General features: G+C 52.4%; 1 long non-coding RNA gene across 1 annotated transcript in view; it reads left to right on the top strand.

The window, feature by feature from the left end:
• Positions 1 to 16,491, top strand: part of LOC118548894 (uncharacterized) — a 33,161-nt gene extending 16,670 nt beyond the window's left edge. The window contains exon 3 of the long non-coding RNA XR_004923793.2: positions 15,880 to 16,491. This is a non-coding gene — a long non-coding RNA (uncharacterized LOC118548894). The remainder of the gene's footprint in view (positions 1 to 15,879) is intronic.
• Positions 16,492 to 16,729: the final 238 nt, after the last annotated feature.

Consider the following 16,729-nt stretch of genomic DNA (forward strand, 5'->3'; position numbering starts at 1 on the left):
GTTTTACAACTTTACTCCCAGAGAATTCTTTTGTCCTGCCCCGAGGCTGAAAGCAGTGGGGTGCCACTCAGGGTAGAGGCAGGGTGGAGGATTGTGGAGCTGAATGACATCTGACAATGTCTTCCCGGTCAACCTGAGAAACAGCATAAACAAACCATGAAATTTTGCTTCACCTCCGCCTAGGGGCTCTTGGGTAGCTGCCATGGAATTTTCAGCCTCTTAGAAAGTGTCTATCTGCTCTAGAAAGACCACAGGGACACCGAAGGCACACACAGTCCCAGCCTGGAGCCATCTCACACCAGAGCCAGCAGCCCAGAACAGCCCTCCCGTCAGCCACCTGGTCGACCAGCAGTGCTCCCTGGGAGCCCTGGCTCCAACCTGAAGGCTGGGTGGGGTCCAGTTAGGGCCACATTCTTGCAAGTTTCCCTGGGAGGTAACAGTCAGCAGGCTGGGAGGAAATCCCACATCTCCAAAACAGAGGGTTCCTAGACTCTAGTCTTGTTAGTCTTCCCCTTGTTCATCAACAAACAGGGGATGCTTCCCACTGAAATTGCTGTCCCCACAGAAATTTACTTCCCATAGAGAAATGAGCCCTTTGCCTCCTGCTCCCAGAGGTTGCTCTTCCCTAGAAGAGGATTTCACAGCAAGTCAAGGTGTTTGGGGATCTCTTATAAAAAAAAAAGGTTCACCATAACTTCATTATTGGACTTTGGGGAAAGTAAAAAACGCCATCAAAATAAAGATCTGGTCACTAGATATGCAAAGTACTGAAATTAAAGCCCTCGGGTATCATTCCTGTACTTCCCATGTTAACCTGTGACATTCTAAATGTTAACACTCATGCCTGATGATAGTGAAACCAGAATTCTCACTGAATTTCGATAGCCTAATAAATTTTATGCAACGTGAATGTCAATACAGGGAAACACAAAGCACTGCAAAGGAAAGGTGACATTGAAAGTTAAAAGTCAAAAGTACAAAGATGTTCACTGCTAGATTATCTAACTGCCAATACCTGGAAAATATCTAAATGTCCTAGAAGAGGGGTTGGTGAACTTTTTCTTAAAAGACTGGATCATAAATATTTTCGGTCTGTGGGCCACAGACATATGGTCTCTGTCACAACTACCAGCTCTGCCCTTGCAGTGCCCAAGCAGCCACAGGAAGTTGTAAGCAGATGAGTGTTGACTGTGTTCCAATAAAACTTTATTTACAAAATCAGGCAGCAGGCAGGATTTGGCCCACAGGCCATAGTTTGCTGATCCCCTGTTCTATAGGAAAGAATGTGGTTATCGTGCTCTCAAACAATAAAATATGGTTGTGTAGCAGCTAATTTCAGATCCATAGAAACTTGAAAAAACAAGTGATGGAACGTTAATGTAAAAAGCAGAAAAATGCACACACACCTGAGATCACAGAAAGTGTGTGCACAAAGGGACATGGCGTGCAGACAGCAGGGTGATGTGTGTGCTTTGGAAGTCACTTACGCAGCAGACTTTGGCTGTGGGACCGCAGGCCGTAAACCAACCCGTGGGGAAGACGACAGAAGGATGTCGATGCGCCATCCCATGGCCAGCTTGCTTCTGCGTACGCACAGCCACCGAACATGCCCATGAGATGACATTCTTCATTCATTCAGTTGTTTGCGAATTTATTAACAAGTGTTTATGCGCTAATGGTGGAACACGTATCACGAGCCAGACACGGTGCTCAGTGGTGGAAGGACGTTCGCTAAGGACACAGACGGGGTTCTGTTCAGGTCAGCAGGAGTCGCCCCAGACCGTCCTGGCCACGAGCCTGCTCTTCACCCTCAGGCAATGGGCAGCCCCTGAGAGCACTCTCCCTTCATTGAGCCCAGCCAGCTGGGGGCTGCAGACTTAGCAGGAAAGGTGATGGTGTGAATCTACCTGTGCCCACTTGGGACAGGCTCTCCCTAAATTTAGGGAGAGGGAGAGCACAGCCACACCCACAAGGATGGACATAGCTTCTTTAGAGCTGGTGGGACTGACGGCCCCCGCCGCCACCCAGCGCGCCCCACCTTCCATGGGCACCCTTGTCTTGTGGACACGGGGATGACGCAGGGTAGGCCTGTCTTACCCATCGGTAAAGCACGCTGGGATCTCAGAACAGGTCCAGATTTATGTCCCAGCACGCACAAGGAGCCACGAGCATAAAACTCCAGATGTTCACGCTGCAGATGCTTCACGTGCAATTTGGGAATTTGGGAATGCTCAAAATAGCATTTGCCCATAAAATTGCCTGAAATGCAGTCCAAATGCGTCCGTAAAATATAACCAAATAGCTATTTATTGTTATTAGTTCATGTTCTTGGGGCTTCCATGAGGGGCAGGGTGTTGATGTTGTCTGGTGCTGGACACGTTTGGGGTGACCTTGGAGGCGCTTCCTTGAAGCCTCGGGGTCTGGTTTGGAGAGTGAAGCCAGCAGTCGGCAAATTGTCCCCGTCAGCCCGGAAATCTGAACAGGACACTTGGAGATAGCCCCACCGGGCCGTTCTTAGACATTCTCCTCAAGGTAAATTCCCGAAACCCTTGATGAGAGTCCAAGCCCGTTCATAAATGTGCTAAACAGACAGAACGAAGGCGACAATGCAACTGTCCCTAGGCGGGGCTCCCAAGGGGGCCTGAGATAGGCTGTCACTTTTATTCTGATTGTGGTAAAATACACCCAACATAGAGGTCACCATGTTAGCCGTGTTAGAGTGAGGGGTTCCACGGCATTTAGTCCGTTCATGGTGTGCCGTGCATCCTCCACCTGCATCTGACTCCAGAACGTTCCCATCAGCAGTCACCCCCCGCCCCGGCTGGGGACTGCCAGGGGGAATGTAACATGGGGCACTGCCATGGAATTCAGTTACCGCTTCTGAACAATACTTAGTTTAAACCCCTGGGTTTGTTCAGCTGGAAAGAGCCCCATACGCTCCACATAGTGGCTGTGTGGCCTTAAATCCCCCTGACCTTTGTGAGTCTTTGCTCCTTATCTCTCATTCCCAAAATTCTGTGAGGGCCAAATCAGTCATGCACACAGTGGGCAAATGGCCTCCCTGGCGTGTCCCCTGCAGCCCGTGTCCCCTGTTTTCTTTCTAGAACTACTACCTTGCTCACTACCTCCCACACCGGTGGGCTGGCTCTCTGTTTCTCAGCAGGCACCATCTACCCTAGGGCCTTTGCACTTGCTGCTCCTGGATTGCTGAACCTGGATTTTTCCCTCACTTCTTTGAACTTTTATTGAAATGCCACATTTTCAGTGACATGAATGCAAACAGTCCTATTTATAAGGGCAATCCCTCTCCTGCCCCCAGGCTCCTCCATCATACTTACAGAATAATATCTGGCTTTTATTTTTTGGGTTTGTGAAGTTACTCCTCTCCTAACAGAATGCAAATTCTCCAGGAGCTGAGCATTTGCCTGTCTGCTCATCGCTGTGTCCCCAGCACAAGCTGAGTGTCTGGCATAGAGAGGTGTTCAGAGGGCCCGTGGGATCAGTGGACAGGCAGCCTGATGCTGACGAGCATGCATGCAAGTCAGGTTTCCCTGAGCACATGGAGGTCAGCGTGATCTGCCAGGACGCCCTCGTCCCCTTCCAAACTTGCGGCCCTGTGCTCACACACTGGTGGGAGGCAGGGGGCAGGAGGACAGGCTGAGGGTGGAAAAGGAGCCTGCGATCTGAGCTAGGTTCTTGTTGGTGGGGAGGACAGGCCTGCTGGTGGCTGCTTAGGCAACACAAGGGGGATCTGTAAGAACGCTGTGGATGGGCTGGGACCAGGTCCCATGGGGGATGCAGGAATTCTCCATCTCCCTCCACCGCCCTTCTGCCTCTTTTCTGTCTGTATTGTGTTTTTCTTTGTTGATCGTCCTCCTTCAGTCCATTCCCTCTGCTCCCGGGAAATATTTTCACAACAGTATGTACCCAGCAGCATAAAACAAGATGAACCCTCTTGATCCCAGTTCAATTTCTGGGGAGGGGACACTGATTTCTGTTCGGCCCAGTTTGAGTCGTGGGCTCCCCAGGGCCTGTGGGCAATAGCTGGGAACATGGGGGTCGGGCAGGTCATATACAACGGTTTCAGGGGCGGGAATCAGTGTACGGGGGGTGATGGGCAGGAAGGAACGCCACCGTGATCAGGAAGGCCATTATGGAGCCATCCCTGCTGGAAGCTAAGGCGAACGCACCCTGCAGGTCCCTCATTTCTTCCTCGTCTGTCTGTTCATTCATTAGATGCTTATTGAGCCCCTATTGTGTGCCAGGCACTGTTCTAGGGCCTGGAGATACAACCGTGGATGGAATCTACACAAATCCTTACCTTCAGTAAACCCACAGCCCAGGAGAGGAAAGACTCCATAAGCGAGGAAACAGATCTGCTCATGGGTGCTGGTGAGAAGCGAGTGCTCTCATGAGGATTTGGCCAGCTGAGGAGACAGATGGTGATGGCGGTGGCGCCATGATTTTGGCCCAGGTGGATGGGAAGGCCCCTCGAGGGCACTTGCGCAGGGACCTGGCTGGAAGGAGCGGGCAGTCCTTGAAGCAGCTGGCAGGCAGGTGTGTGTGCTGGAAGACAGGAGGGTCAGTGGGACTGGGCAGCGGGATGAAGGGGCAGGCGGTGGACACAGTGTGGGGGTCTAGGCCTTTCCGCCAGCATGGCCCACACTCTTCGTTACCTCTCTGAGACATCGCCTGGGAGCAACAGGCTTCTCTGAGGATACTGGGCTGAGACAGGGCGTGCAGGCTGGAGCCAGAGTCCCAGGCAGGCGGCACCCCGTGTCTCAGTTTCCCCATCTGCAGGCTGGCAGCAGGAGCTCGTCCTCGCCTGGCTGTGAGTGTCCTGGAGCACAGCGTGGCCCCTCGCAGGGGTTCCATGGGGCCTCCCCGCTGCTGTGCACCATGCTGGGGTCTCAGGCTGCTGGGCAGAGGCCACCCGTCCCTGTCCGGGAAGGCAAGCCGCCATGGGGAAATATAAGGCCACAATTGTGCGCTTGCCAACGGCAGGGATCACAGGGCTTGTTTTTCATAGATCTGTGGTGACGGTCCCAGCCCAGGGTCGGGGAGCCGAGGCCACACCCCCACTGCGGCTTGCAGCCTTTTCCCCCACTGTCAGGGAACCCTAGGGACGAAAAAATGAGGGACGGTCCTGGCGGTGGTGTGTGTGCTTGATGGAGAGATGGAGCCGGCTCTGGGGATGACTTCCCGGAGGCCACACGGGTGGACAGCCCAGCTGCCGTCAACCCCGCTTCTGTGTCCCAAGAAGGAGGTAGGAATCCTTGACAGGAAAACCTGAAAGATTGGTCCCTAAGGGACCATCCCGATAATCTGTTGGGGGGCCTCTAAACCCCAGAAAAGGCCACAGCCCTGGTGGAGGCCTCACCCTGTGGGCCCCAGGGGCCCTGTCAATCAGTGCTAAGGCAGGAGCAATGCAGACGGGTCAGGCCGCCTCTAAAGAAAGCCCCGCATTGTGTTTAAAGGGCAATCCCTGTGCATCTTGGGTTTCACGGGGAAGTCTGTGTGGCCACGCCAGCCCCTTCAGCATTTGTTGGGAGCTGGGTGAGACAGGCCTGAGGAACGGCCCTCTGGGGCATAGGTAGCACTCTGGTCATGCTGGGGGGGGCAGGAGGGGAAAGGGCACATTTTTATCCCATATTTGGTGATGCGGTGGGCTTCAAGTCCTCCTTGTTCTCCCATTTGTCAGGATCTTAATGAGAAACCCCAGAAGGATTCAGAAATTCCCTTTCCCAAGGACAGGAAATAAACGGGAAAGTTTGAGGGAATTAGGGGAAAACCCACTGCAGGGAGAGACAGTAGTCTTTGTTATCTATGTGTGAGAGTGTGTGTGGGGGTGGGTGTGTGTAGTGTGAGTGTGTGAGAGTGTGTGGGGGTGTAGTGTGAGTGTGTGAGTGTATATGGGGAGGTGGGGTGTGCGGTGTGAGAGTGTGTGTGTGAGTGTGAGAGTGTGTGAGTAGTATGAGTGTGTGAGATGTGTGTGGGGAGAGTGGGGGTGTAGTGTGAGTGTGTGAGTGCAGGGTGTGCGTGTGGGCATGAGTGTGTGAGAGTATCACCTTGTGAGTGTGAGAGTGAGTTTGAATTTGTGTGTGAGTGCATCTGAGTGTGTGAGCGTGTGGGTGTGAGCATGAATGTGTGTGTGTGTGCAGTGAGTGGGTGTGTCACCGTGTGAGTATATCACCGTGTGAATGTGTGAGCGTGCATGTGACTGCGTTAGAGAAAGGACGGAGACCGCGTCCCCAGGAAGGGCCTCTGGCGCTCAGCCCCCCACCTTGAGGAGGCTCATGGGTGTGAGGCGCTGGGAGCCCCTCAAGACAAGGACTCATTCTTTGAAGTTCTCAGCTTTGAGTAAACAGTCTCTCTCTCCCGTCAGCCGTTGGGAGGCGAGAGTAAGCCGACTGATTCAGACGAGCGTGAGTGCCGGTCAAACAGTACGGACGCAGGGAATAAACAGATTCTGCAGCACCGTAAATACGGTGATTTATGTCTTCCACACGCCGCGCGTGTCTGGGGTGGAGGAGGAGGAGGAGACAGGCTGAAGACAGAGGGGAAGCATCTGGCCTCCCAGTGAACTGGCTTCGCCGACCTTCATAGCTGCTTGGAACCCACAACGAGTCTGTCCGCGTGGGAGGGGCGCGTGTGGACCCGAACCTGGCTGCTCGTTAGCGCTCGGAGAAGCCGGGCACGGTGGCCACTGGGAAGTGGGAGATGTCCTGGAGCATGACGCTCTCAGCAAAGCCGTAGCCTCCCACCCGCTCCCCCATGCAGACGAACTGGTTGTCACCATAAAGCATTTCTGCAAGGTGGCCGGCTTCGCATCCCCAACACCTGTCTTGGGGGACAGGAGGTAACGGCCCTGGGCCAGCCACCTTCACGGGCCAGCTGACCTCAGACAGATCCTGTCGCATCCCCGAACCTCAGGCTCCTAAGCTGGGAAGTGGGGATTCACTTTGTCATCCCACTCCTGCCACCTGGCTCTGCTCTGTGCCCCACGCCGGGCTGCGTGCTGCATGCTGTGGCCGCGTCCACGAGCATGGACAGAGCCCGGCCCCTCACACCGCAGGATGGGGACTCACGGTCTGCAGGAATGGCCAGAGTCAGAGCAAACCCGGGCACGGGGGGCTGGAGGGTGCACGGCCCGCCTCCCAGCGCACCGCTGGGCTTCCTCAGCGTCCGTCGGGCCAATGGAGCGTGTGCACGCGGTGACCCCTCTGTGTTCACGAGTCCAGCTTTGCCTGCCATCACTCGGCAGTCTCTCCGGGAATTCTGTCCTACATTGGCGACGCCTCCTTCTCTTTACCCGGCTGCATACCACTCTGTGTATGGACGTACCGCCGTTTCTGTCACCAGGCTCCTGATGCTGGACATTGGGGCTGTTTCAATCCTTTGTTACTGTGAACAACGCTATACAAAATTCTTATCTTCATGCAGATGCTGGATTAGATCCATCAGATAAATTGCTAGAAGTGGAAATTACTGGCAAACTGTGTTTAAGTGTTTGATAAATGCTGTCTGGATGCTTTTGAAAAGAGCTAGCCAGATTTACAGAGCCCGGTGCAGCTGTTCCGCTTGGCCCCTCACGTTGGCACCACGACCCGCCGCCCCGTGCCTGACTCTGCCCTGGCGTCTGCCCCCGACGACCTGCATGAACACACACTAACAACGTGTGAGGCCTGGCAGTATCGTCCCCATGGTGCCGTTCTGTCTCAGCAGCAGGAAGGGCAATGGCCAGGGAAGGGGATCCGGTCACCAGGCAGTGGGCTCTGGAGTTGCGGTTCCCCACTGAGCCCCAGCACAGAGCCCGGCCGGGGCAGAGCAGGGGCGGGGTGAGGGGAGGAGAAAGGGAGGCCGTGGGCTCTGGTTCTTTCCCTCCTACGCTTCTGGGGTCTTCAACGGCAGAAAAGAATGTGCCCTTGTCAGCATAAACCGAGAAGGTGGGAAGTCTGCTGAGACACAGGAGCGCAGACTGAAAGGCCCACTTGCTAGATGCTGTGGGGTCCCTGCAAGCTGCTTTTCAGGGCTTTCTGGCCCACCAGCCCGGGGCCACCGACCGGCATCCATGGTCAGAGGGGTGGTCTCAGGCTCCAGAACAGCTGCACCAGGGTTTGCCCAATGCAGACTCAGGGTGGGGAGGTGGGCTCTCTTGGTAAGGCCTGGGGGTCCTGCCCCACACTGACTGGAGGGGGACGTGGACATGGAACGGAGGTCTGGTCCCCACCGCACATGTTTCTGTGTGCTCCCTGAGGGCAAAGGCCAGAGCTCATCTTTTATTCAACTTGGTCCTCTCAGCCCCAACTCATGGGGGTTCTTGCTCATTGATGTCTGCTGAGTGAGTAAAGGCAGGAAGGGAGGGAGGGAGGATCGGCCAGCGGACGGGACTCCACCATGGCTTTCCTCCTCCCTGGGGGCCTGACGCTGCGCTGGGGCAGTGTGGGGACACTTCAGATGGCAGAGAGTGTGAACCAAGGGGACAGCACAAGTCAGGCAGGGTTGGATGCAGAAGCTTGGCTAAAAACCGTATTTAATGTCAGTCAACAGAGTTGTCATTTGAACAGGAATTAAGTTCTAATGTTGGCACATAAACCCCCAATTAAGAACACTAGAGAAAAAATAAACCTCGAAAGCACAGTGACATCATCCACAGGGGCTGCGGGTCTGCGCTGGGGCGGCCGTACCTGGCCTGAGTGGGGGGGGCCCGGACGCACGACATGGCCGCGAGCGGGGCCTCCTGTGGCCTTCTCTGGCGCACGACACTCTCTCCGATGGGCGCCTGGGGGCTGGGCTCTGAGCTCATCTCCGTAAGATCCACAGAGTGATGCAGCAGCCAAAACGGCCCTCACTTTCCCAAATCCTTCTCTTCCCCGTCTCTCTGTCTCTCCTGTCAAACACCTAGAATCGAGTTCACGTGAGCCTCGGGCACGTGCGCCATGTGCATAAAGTAATTTCCTGTTTGGGAACTGACTCCTGCTACCAGTACAGAGCATCAGTAGGACGTCACTTCTCAGCTCTGCCACGTGTGGCCACCGTGAAACACGGGGCTGGGGTGGGCACGCTGGCTTGTATTTTAAGAGAAGCCGAAGTAGGTCATGGTTGGTGAAATCTCTCATTTTTGGAAATTTTAGGTCAAATTAGAAATGGAAATAAAACCCAACAAGTGTATATGGCAGAAGCTGATGGGGGGTTCAGGGTGTGACCTCTGGGGGACAGGCTCTCCTGGGGAGGGTTTTGGTAGAAGTTCATCCTTCTAGGGAGGGGCCGTGGCTCCCCGCAAACTGGGCCCAGAACCGGCCTCTTCCTTGCTCTGTCTGCCACCGTCCCCTTTGACACAAAGGGCAGAGGACATCGGCCGCCGGATCTCCAGGTACGATGCATGGCCTCGGCCATTAGCGGCGGGGCGCAAGAAGCCGTGGGGGCTAGGGGGCAGGTGGTCTGTGAACGGTAGTCCTCTTGCAGCCCGCCAGAGGGGACCACCCTAGTTTGGGATTTGAGCAGTCCCAGTGTGAGCACGGGCTCCTCCTGCCTTTGCCGTGTCTTTATTTTCGGTGATGGGTATCCTCTGAAAGTTTGGACGTCCCTTCTAGCTAACAAAACACAGTGCCTCCTCTGAGCGGGACCTCCATGGAAGCAGGCCAGGGGCTTCCACCTGCCTGCCCGGTGCAACCAGTTTAGGGATCTAAATCCCAGCGCCCAAGGACTGGCACGTTCTTGGCCGCGCCTCGGTACTAAGCCCAATCTGGGAAGACCCACAATGCGCAGCACAGTGGAATGGATAAACATGGTATAGGCCAGAATGGAGCCTAACACAGCAACAAGAATGAGAGATCCACAACCAAACAGTGTGCGGAGCAAAATAAGCCAGACACGAAGAGTCCAGGCCATCTGAGTCCACGGGTGGAGAGTCCAGAGGCAGCAAGCCCAGCCCCATGAGGCCTTCTCTCGTCCAGGCACCGGGTACAGGCAGGGGCAAAACTGAACAGACACGTGCCCCAGGGGAGCATGGGTGCTGGAGGGGGGTAAGACAATGCTGAAAGTAAAGTGCACAGACAGGGAGAAAAGGAGAACGGGGGGCGGGCATGGGGGGTGTGGGGGTGCCGTGTGCATGTAATAGGGTCACTGAGAGAAGGGTGTTCAAGACTTTGCCAGGGGGTCACGACGTCCCTTCATCTTCTGCAGACCAGGGCTCAGCGGCCACCTCCCCGGGAGCCTCCGCAGCCTCTGCTTTGCGTGTGCTTTCTCCCCTGTTTTGACAACTGTTTTTATCTTGTCATTAAAGAGACACAATTGGCCCATCTGTGTCAACGCAGATATGAGCCCCCCCCTTAGGTCCCATTTCAATGTTGGAGTCACAAACCAGGCTAAATTTTCAAAAGCAGAGTGTGTGTGGCCTGATAGCTGGCTCCACTTGCAACGGAAAAAGCCATAAATAAACCCCGAGAGGCGATGATATCCGTGCTATCCAGGGGCACGGCCGAGGTGGGAGCACGGGGTGCGCAGCCCCGAGTGGCACACGGCACACGGGTGGGTCCCAGCAGCAGCCACAGGGCCGGGCTTGACCCAGAAGCGTGGCCCCTGCTGCGGACAGTGCCCTCCCCGGGCGCCGTGGACATCCACACCCAGGGCAGACCACGGGGCCGCTGCCCCAAGACTCCCCAGTTCTCAGAGAACGCCCGCACCCGCTTCCGTCTGCTTGTCAGAACCGCCATGCACGGGGCAGCCTGCGTCTTCCGATTTTCAGTTTTCTCTCTCATTTTTTTGTCCCGTTATCCGAGGGTGGCAAGTCTCCCTTGGACACTCTGCAGGATGAATTTTTTGAAAATGGCTCTGGTCTGGGCAACAAGAGGTGACAGTAGTACTGATACCATATGGCCACCTGGTGATCAGAGAATTTTTGTCCTCATTTCATGGTGGGAAAGTGATGACCGCAGAGCGAGGAAGCTGGTGCTTCTCCCGCACGACGGCGTCCATCTGCAGCTGGTTGGGCACTTCCTTCCCAACTGGGCCATAACTACCTTTCCTGCGTGCGACACCTGTGGTTACGATTTTGTTTTAAGATTTTATTTATTTATTTGAGAGAGAGAGAGAGAGCGTGCGTGCACAAGCCGAGGGAGCAGCAGAGGGAGAGGGAGAAGCAGGTTCCCCGTGATCAGGGAGCCCCACACGGGTCTCGATCCCAGGACCCTGGGGTCATGACCTGAGCCGAAGGCAGACGCTTCACCGACTGAGCCACCCAGGCGCCCCCTGTGACTACGATTTTGATTAATGTTTTTTCTTGAATCAACTTTGATCTGACACCTTCCTCTTTATCTTTTAACTCAACTTACCCCAGATAATATAAGGATTCCTGTTGGTTATATACATTTTTTTCTTAAAACACATTATTACAAGTGTAGACCAATTAACATGTTTCAAATGTGTCATCCGCACACAGTGGGAAGTGCTTTGTGGACCCTGGTGAAGCACGTGCCATCTGGGAGCTGGCACCCTGCGCGGACACTGGGTGGGGAGGATGAGTCTCAGGCTTTGAGGTGGAGTGATCCTATCCCACCTCCTCCAGGGAATATCCCTGGATATATTGTCCCACTTTTATTTGGAATATGCATTGCCTGAAGTGTGTTGGACATTTTGTCGACATACAACACACATGTGGAAAAGAACACAGGCTTACCCCACCCCACGTGTGTCTGTGTGAGTTCCGTGAGGACAGGGGTCTGTTAGGCTCACTGCTGTCTCCTCAGTACCTACAAGAGTGCTGGGCACATAGTAGGTCCTCAGTAAATAATATTGAAGACGTGCGCTGATGGGTAGAAGGAGGAAATTGGGTTTCTCCCTCTGGCTTTGCTCTTTTCTGTCTCCAAGCCACAATGGGGCTAGCATGACCCTTTAACATGCAGCATGATTTTTGTCACTCGGCTCCTAAGACCATCCTGGCAACCCTCCCTGGTTTGCACGAGGCTTAGAATAGTGCCCCTGACCCAGTTCCTATGTCAAAGTCCTGACCCCCCCGCCCCAGTGTGATGGTGTTTGAAGAGGGACCCTTGAGAGGTAATTAGATCAGGGCATGAAGATAGGGCCTCTTGATAGGATCATGTCCCTGTAAGAGGAGGAAGAAAGACCAAGTGAGGACATGGGGGAGAAGGCAGTTGTCTACAAACCAGGAAGAGGGACCTCACCAGGAAGCAGATTGGTGGGCACTTTGATCTCATACTTCAGCCACCAGAAATGCAAGAAATACAAGTGTGTTTAAGCTGCCCAGTCTGTGGTGCTTTGTTATGGCAGCCTGAGCCGACATGACACACAATGAAGTCCAAACCCTTTAGCATGATATTCAAGGTCCCAACTCCCTTTACCTGGAAGTTGCACCTGCCCCTCCAGTCCCTTCACGCTGGACCCTTCTGCATGTTCTTGGATATGCACAGTTCCTTCCCTTCAGCTTTTGCCCATGTTGTTCCCTCTGCCTGGAATGCTTTTCCTCCACTGTCACCTGAACAGCTCTGTGATGGCTCAGTGTCCCTCTCACCTCCAAGAGATGCCTTTGCCGACCACCATCTCCTCCCACCACCCTTTCCCTGTGCCCCAAGCACATGTGATTGATTGCCCCTTCATGTCAGCCAGGACAGGCGAGCAACAAATTAACCCTGAAACCTCAGTGACTTCACACAATCAAGGTCTATTTCTCACTTGGGTTACATGTTCAAAAAAGTTCAGGGGGTCCCCTTTCCCCATCATCAGTTAGGGACCCAGGCTGATGGAGGCTTCCCTTCTGGACACAGGTAGGGGTAGAGAGGGTCAAGAACTGACTCCTGCCCTTAACTGCCCCTGACCCAAGTGCCACAGGTCACTGCCCACAATCCATTGGCCAGACTAATCACTGGCCCCCAACCTAACTGGGATGGAGGTGGGAAAATGTATTAATCCCTCATGTGTGCTCAGGAAAAGGAAAATAAAACAGAATGGTCTCTGCCATACCCCATCATAGAACATCAACATGACTTGTAATTGCCTATTTAGTGTCTTCTCATTCCCCTCCCCAACTGAAGTTCCTCTGGTCCCCAGATTTCCGTTTTCCCCCCAATTTTACCCTGGGCACCTAGCATAGTGCCTTCCTGAGGGGCCGTGAGGGTTTGAGAAGAATCCCCATGGCCTGCCCAGCCTGGTGCTCCAAGCAGGCCTCCTGCATTCCCAGGTGCAGCCCTGATTTCTCTGATGCCCTACAGTTGTGTGTGCTGACTGCACTGAGCCTTCTTCATCCATCTCCTCTCACTGTCTGCCAGCCATCAGAAGATGCTGAGCATCTATGGAAAATCCTCAGTGCACTCCATCTGTCTTGTCTGTTTTTCATTGTGTTTGTGCTGGCTTTTTTTTTTTTTCTTTTTGGTCCAATAAACAAGGAAAAAGCAATGAAGTAAACAGTGTGAGGTTTAAAGGGTTTTCAACAAATGAACAATCCCTAACTGTGTTCTGTTTGGGAATGTGAATCCTTAGTTTACACTGATAGCTGACTACACATTTGGATGACATTTGGATGACAGCCAGTTTTCCAGGGTGAATAAGCACCTCGAAAGGGACAAATATTTTTCACACTCTGTCAGTGAAATGGAGGCTCAAATATTTAAAAATAAATACATAGAAAGGGAAGAAAGAAAGAAAATAAAAGGCAAGGAGACCCTGCTGACCTTCATTTCCAGATGAGCTAAAAACAAGTTTTTGTAGTTCTCTTTACGGCTTCCAAAGAACAAAACCTTTTACTTTAACTCCTCTGTGCTGCTACTCCCAGAACAAGCTTTTCTAAAATGTCTTTCTTGAGATCAGACAAGGGACTTCACTCTTTAGGGCTCAACTTCCTTATCTGTAAAATGGAGGTAATTACAGTTCCTCATTCACAGGGCAATTATGAGAACCAAATGAGTTAATATATGCAAAAGGCTTGGGCTAGGGACTGGCACCTGTGGTTCCATGTAAGTGTTCGTTGTCATCATCATCACCACCATCGTTCTCATCCCATCATCACTGTCATCATCATGATCACCATCATTACCACTATCATTACCACCATCTTTGCCATCACCACCATCATCATCAAAAGCATGATCACCATGATTAATATCATCACCACCATCATCATCACCACCACCACCACGACCATCACCATCATCGTCATCATCACCACCATCACCATCATCATCATAATCGTGATCAGTGTCATCATTACCATCGCCATCATCACCATCACCACCATCATCATCATCACCATCATCATCATAATCATGATCATGATCACCATGATCAGTGTCATCATTACCATCACCATCACCACCATCACCACCATCACCACCATCACCATAATCATGATCACCATGATCAGTATCATCACCACCATCCCAATCATCACCACCATCACCATGAGCATCACCACCATCACCATCATCACCATCACCACCATCACCATCATTACAATCATCATCACCACCATCACCATCATCATCATAATCATGGTCACCATGATCAGTATCATCACCATCATCACCACCATCACCATGACCATCACCATCATCACCATCATCACCACTATCACCATCATCACCGCCACCATCATCATCATCATCATAATCATGATCATGATCACCATGATCAGTATCATCATTACCACCATCATCATCACCACCACCATCATCATTACCACTATCACCATCATCACCAGCATCAGCAGCAGGAGCAGCAGCATCATCAGCAGGTACAAATTTCATCTGATGGAGGCAATGGAAGCAGGTACCAGGGAGCCAGCCTCTGGTGAGTGTTAGACAGTAGCCATTCAGTGGGAGATAAGCTTCACTGCTGAGCATAGACCTAAAATTTCAGTGTATTGCTATTTACCTGGCTTTCACCCCAGGGAGGCACAGGCGTGGGGGTCCACACACCCCATACACCAATGCACTTGATTTCTTTCTGAAAATCCCCTACACTGATTCTATTCTGCTGTAAAGATCATGACATAAATGTGGTGGTTGGCTGGACAATTCTTCAGAATTCAAGCAGAAGCAGAATTGATCCTCCATTACCAGGGTTGCAAAGCAAACTCCAGAATGTCAACAGGGGTCACCCCTGGGAGCAGCATTACAAATAAGGTGCCCCCATGTCCTGGTTGGCCCCAGTCAGCCTTGATTTATGCCTGACATCTCCTGGTGTTATTAGTCACAGTGCCCCTTCTCATTGCAAAAATGTCCCAGTTTGGATAATAAGTTATATGAGCATCATAATTTTGAGCAATTTGTATGTTCTTTTGCTTGTGTTTATTTTCTAAGCTTTCAACAGGGAACTTTTTGTAATAGAGTAAAACAACACAGGTGACAGACCACCAGCCCAGGTACCACCTTCCCCAGAGAAAGTTCCCTGCTCCCCCAGCATAGATCACTCAAGGCAGGATGCTCGAGTCCTTTGTTCCTTGCCCAACACACGGCGGGCAGGCATTAAATACAGGCCATCCAATAGAACGTTGGAAAGCCTTACCCTCAGCTTTTGAGTAATGGTTGTCCTACTAGCAATGGTGCAAAATTAAAGCAGCTCTACTGTGGACATAACACACAACCTTCTCTCAGGATGCTGTCCCATTTGCTGGGAGGTGTAGGGCAAGGCTTGCTTGCGCCACACAAGATCTTTGGTGCGCTCTGTCTGCTTGGTGCTTCCACCAGTGAAAGCTCTCCATGTGGGAGCAGAAATAAATGAGCCCAGGTACCACTCCCAGGACCAAACTCCTGGGTCTGCACCTTTATACTCTGTGGGGTTTTAATACACTCCTGCCTGATGTTATAGGGATTTTGTTCCACACGCCTTTGAACTACCTTACAACAATAAAGTGCTCTCTTTTGACAGGTTGGCCTGGTGGCAAGATTGGCCTTATTTCCATTCTTCTACCGAAAGTGACAATGCAGCCGAGTGCCACCTCTGGGAGCCAGGGGAGCCCTGTGATCGGATGAGAGACGGTTTCACACTGTGGCAGTGACCCTTCGGAAAAGGAAGCAACCGGACATTTCCTCGGCACATTGTCTTTCTGCAAAATTACAAGTAAGGAATATTTGTCCTGGATTGATTTTCCTTCCTTGCACGCCAGCAAAAACTTGCTCAGTTTAAGAGAAATGGAGAAAAAGCCTGCATTATTACATTTTAATGGGCAATCATGTTCAAACAAACCAAAGAGCCTGATGACTTCCCCAGTCCCACATCTGCCCAGGGGCCATAACCACCCACACACCTAGAGGCCTGAGATGTTCTGGGCTGCAGATTTTAGATAAGTTGACTCTCATGCAGTGGTTTTCTACCTGGCTTCCCCTGGAACCACCTCTGCACTTGCCACTGCGTCTCCAGGGACTGCTCCTCCCATGGCATCCCTCGGGTTTGGCTTCTTGTGACTTTCTGGCGTACCTCCCCTGACCACCCCCACACAGCACTCCGTTTCTTCCCATACCTGCCACAACCTTTAATGGTGTCTCCTGCTGGTTGACGTGTTGATTTGCTGATTCTCTGTTTTCCCCCTACAAGGAAAACTCCATGAGGGCCAAGACTCGTATTATTCATCCCTGTAACATCGTTTCTGAATGAATGAATGAATGAATGAATGAATGATGGATTATAGCTTGAAATGCCCCGTTCTTAAAGGTGCAGTGCTCGTTCCTTTGCAGGAAGCCAGGCTGGGCGGTCTCTGAGTTGTCTTCCAGTTTGTGGT

This window comes from Halichoerus grypus, chromosome 15 (assembly GCF_964656455.1).
Source record: "Halichoerus grypus chromosome 15, mHalGry1.hap1.1, whole genome shotgun sequence".
NCBI lineage: Eukaryota > Metazoa > Chordata > Mammalia > Carnivora > Phocidae > Halichoerus > Halichoerus grypus.